Here is a 4,819-nt window from a genome sequence, read left to right on the forward strand (position 1 = left end):
CTTGTGTCATGCACAAAGTAGATGTCCTAACCGACTTGCCAAAACTATAGTTTGTTAACAAGAAATTTGTGGAGTGGTTGAAAAACAAGTTTTTAATGACTTTAAACTTCCGAATTCAATTGTACATATGAAATGAGTAAAGCAAAAATATGTAAACATTATTAAAGTGACTAGTGTTCCATTATTAAAGTGGCCAGTGATTCCATGTCTATGTACAGTGGGGCAAAAAAGTATTTAGTCAGCCACCAATTGTGCAAGTTCTCCCACTTAAAAAGATGAGAGGCCTGTAATTTTCATCATAGGTACACTTCAACTATGACAGACGACAAAATGAGAAGAAAAAATCCAGAAAATCACATTGTAGGATTTTTAATGAATTTATTTGCAAATTATGGTGGAAAATAAGTATTTGGTCAATAACAAAAGTTTATCTCAATACTTTGTTATATACCCTTTGTTGGCAATGACACAGGTCAAATGTTTTCTGTAAGTCTTCACAAGGTTTTCACACACTTGCTGGTATTTTGGCCCATTCCTCCATGCAGATCTCCTCTAGAGCAGTGATGTTTTGGGGCTGTCGCTGGGCAACACGGACTTTCAACTCCCTCCAAAGATTTTCTATGGGGTTGAGATCTGGAGACTGGCTAGGCCACTCCAGGACCTTGAAATGCTTCTTATGAAGCCACTCCTTCGTTGCCCGGACGGTGTGTTTGGGATCATTGTCATGCTGAAAGACCCAGCCACGTTTCATCTTCAATGCCCTTGCTGATGGAAGGAGGTTTTCACTCAAAATCCCACGAGACATGGCCCCATTCATTCTTTCCTTTACACGGATCAGTCGTCCTGGTCCCTTTGCAGAAAAACAGCCCCAAAGCATGATGTTTCCACCCCCATGCTTCACAGTAGGTATGGTGTTCTTTGGATGCAACTCAGCATTCTTTGTCCTCCAAACACGACGAGTTGAGTTTTTACCAAAAAGTTCTATTTTGGTTTCATCTGACCATATGACATTCTCCCAATCCTCTTCTGGATCATCCAAATGCTCTCTAGCAAACTTCAGACGGGCCTGGACATGTACTGGCTTAAGCAGGGGGACACGTCTGGCACTGCAGGATTTGAGTCCCTGGCGGCGTAGTGTGTTACTGATGGTAGGCTTTGTTACTTTGGTCCCAGCTCTCTGCAGGTCATTCCCGTGTGGTTCTGGGATTTTTGCTCACCGTTCTTGTGATCATTTTGACCCCGTGGGGTGAGATCTTGCGTGGAGCCCCAGATTGAGGGAGATTATCAGTGGTCTTATATGTCTTCCATTTCCTAATAATTGCTCCCACAGTTGATTTCTTCAAACCAAGCTGCTTACCTATTGCAGATTCAGTCTTCCCAGCCTGGTGCAGGTCTACAATTTTGTTTCTGGTGTCCTTTGACAGCACTTTGGTCTTGGCCATAGTGGAGTTTGGAGTGTGACTGTTTGAGGTTGTGGACAGGTGTCTTTTTTATACTGATAACAAGTTCAAACAGGTGCCATTTATACAGGTAACGAGTGGAGGACAGAGGAGCCTCTTAAAAAATAAGTTACAGGTCTGTGAGAGCCAGAAATCTTGCTTGTTTGTAGGTGACCAAATACTTATTTTCCACCATAATTTGCAAATAAATTAATAAAAAATCCTACAATGTGATTTTCTGGATTTTCTTTTCTCATTTTGTCTGTCATAGTTGACGTGTACCTATGATGAAAATTATAGGCCTCTCTCATCTTTTTAAGTGGGAGAACTTGCACAATTGGTGGCTGACTAAATACTTTTTTTGCCCCACTATATGGGGCAGCAGCCTCTATGGTGCAGGGTTACGTAACCGGGTGGAAGCCTCCTACTGATGGCTATTTAACAGTCTGATGGCCTTGAGATAGAAGCTGTTCTTCAGTCTCTCGGTCCCAGCTTTGATGCACCTGTACTGACCTCACCTTCTCATCGGATGCTGTAGGTGTCCTGGAGGGCAGGTAGTTTGCCCCCGATGATGCATTGGGCAGACCGCACCACCCTCTGGACAGCCCTGCGGTTGCCATACCAGGCAGTGATACAGCCTGTAAAAGTTGTTTGTTCCATCAGAACAAAAAACTTGAGCTGGTGCACACCCAGAAAAATGATTTTGTGTGGAGGTGCTGACTAACGGCGAATAAACTATAAACTATAAAAATGAAGAGAGTTGCACACTCCATATATAGACTCCCAGTAATTTATTGGGTAAATCACCAATGTTTCGGCATCACTTCTTCAGGAAGAAGGCACAGGGATGCCGAAACGTTGGTCCATCAGAACAGACATCTGTGTTCTGATGGATGGTATACTTGGGGGGTGTGGTTACCTGTTCTATAGAAAGACAAGGTGATAGAATGGAGATTGGCTGTAACTAAGGTCTAATGAAGATTTGTCTCTACAGAGAAGTGGAGGGAAAGAGCAGATGGAAGGATAACTGTGCTGTGATGTCAACACAGTGGGCACCATAAAAATACACCTCTGGAGAGCTGAGGAGAGGCCAAACACACCCCAATGAGTTAGACCATAATACACTCTGACTAGTGGGACCCTAACACACCCCGACTAGTGGGACCCTAATACACCCCGACTAGTGGGACCCTAATACACCCCGACGAGTTAGACCCTAATACACCCCGACGAGTTAGACCCTAATACACCCCGACTAGTGGGACCCTAATACACCCTGACTAGTGGGACCCTAATACACCCTGACTAGTGGGACCCTAATACACCCCGACTAGTGGGACCCTAATACACCCTGACTAGTGGGACCCTAATACACCCCGACTAGTGGGACCCTAATACACCCTGACTAGTGGGACCCTAATACACCCCGACTAGTGGGACCCTAACACACCCCGACTAGTGGGACCCTAATACACCCTGACTAGTGGGACCCTAACACACCCTGACTAGCTAGACCCTAACACACCCTGACTAGCTAGACCCTAACACACCCTGACTAGCTAGACCCTAACACACCCTGACTAGCTAGACCCTAACACACCCTGACTAGCTAGACCCTAACACACCCTGACTAGCTAGACCCTAACACACCCTGACTAGCTAGACCCTAACACACCCTGACTAGCTAGACTTAACACACCCTGACTAGCTAGACCCTAACACACCCTGACTAGCTAGACCCTAACACACCCTGACTAGCTAGACCCTAACACACCCTGACTAGCTAGACCCTAACACACCCTGACTAGCTAGACCCTAACACACCCTGACTAGCTAGACCCTAACACACCCTGACTAGCTAGACCCTAACACACCCTGACTAACTAGACCTTAACACACCCTGACTAGCTAGACCTTAACACACCCTGACTAGCTAGACACTAACACACCCTAGCTAGCTAGACCCTAACACACCCTGACTAGCTAGACCCTAACACACCCTGACTAGCTAGACCTTAACACACCCTGACTAGCTAGACCCTAACACACCCTGACTAGCTAGACCTTAACACACCCTCAGCTAGCTAGACCCTAACACACCCTGACTAGCTAGTCACTAACACACCCTAGCTAGCTAGACCCTAACACACCCTCAGCTAGCTAGACCCTAACACACCCTCAGCTAGCTAGACCCTAACACACCCTCAGCTAGCTAGACCCTAACACACCCTCAGCTAGCTAGACCCTAACACACCCTCAGCTAGCTAGACCCTAACACACCCTCAGCTAGCTAGACCCTAACACACTCTCAGCTAGCTAGACCCTAACACACTCTCAGCTAGCTAGACCCTAACACACTCAGCTAGCTAGACAGAGCAGGACACAAACACACATTAGTCCCATAAACCCTCACAAAGGACACTGCAAAATCAGCTCTATTGACTCTGTCGGAGAGAGAGACTAACCCTTGACCTACCAGACAAACTATATTTATTATACTGGACTAAAAGTGTTCTTGGCATTCTTTAAACAGAGTCTATCTGTAGCTGATGGTATGTACAAAATTAGAATCTGAGGTTTGTGAAATATATACAGTATGTATTTCTGAAGCTAACAGCTGTTCTGTAGTGTTTTGTTTGGAATAGTAAATGCGTGTTTATAGATACTGGGGAATGCAGTTCTCTCGTGAGTGTGCATATGTACAGAGATGGATGTTTATTTTCTTACGAATATTGCTTGCTTTGTGCCTTCATTGGTTAATATGAATCATTGCTGCTGTAAGGAGTGACTGTATAAATTATCTGATTACATGGAATTTGTGATAACCCAATTTGGAATATTTTTTTATATACAGTGCCAGTCAAACGTTTGGATGCCTACGGTACTCATTCCAGGGTTTTTCTTCATTTGTACTATTTTCTACATTTAAAAAAAAAGTAGTGAAGGCATCACAACTATGAAAAAATACACATGGAATCATGTAGTAACCCAAAAAGTGTTAAACATATCTAAATATATTTCATATTTGAGATTCTTCAAAGAAGCCACCTTTTGCCTTGACAGCTTTGCACACTCTCGGCATTCTCTCAACCAGCTTCATGAGGTAGTCACCTGGAATGCATTTCAATTAATAGGTATGCCTTGTTAAAAGTTCATTTGTGGAATATCTTTCCTTCTTAATGCGTTTGAGCCAATCAGTTGTGTTGTGACAAGGTAGGGGGTGGTATACAGAAGATAGCCCTATTTGGTAAAAGACCAAGTCCATATTATGGCAAGAACAGCTTAAATAAGCAAAGAGAAATGACAGTCCATCATTACTTTAAGACATGAAGGTCAGTCAATCCAGAAAATGTCAAGAACTTTGAAAGTGTCTTCAAGTG

Source organism: Salmo trutta, chromosome 21 (assembly GCF_901001165.1).
Source record: "Salmo trutta chromosome 21, fSalTru1.1, whole genome shotgun sequence".
Lineage (NCBI taxonomy): Eukaryota > Metazoa > Chordata > Actinopteri > Salmoniformes > Salmonidae > Salmo > Salmo trutta.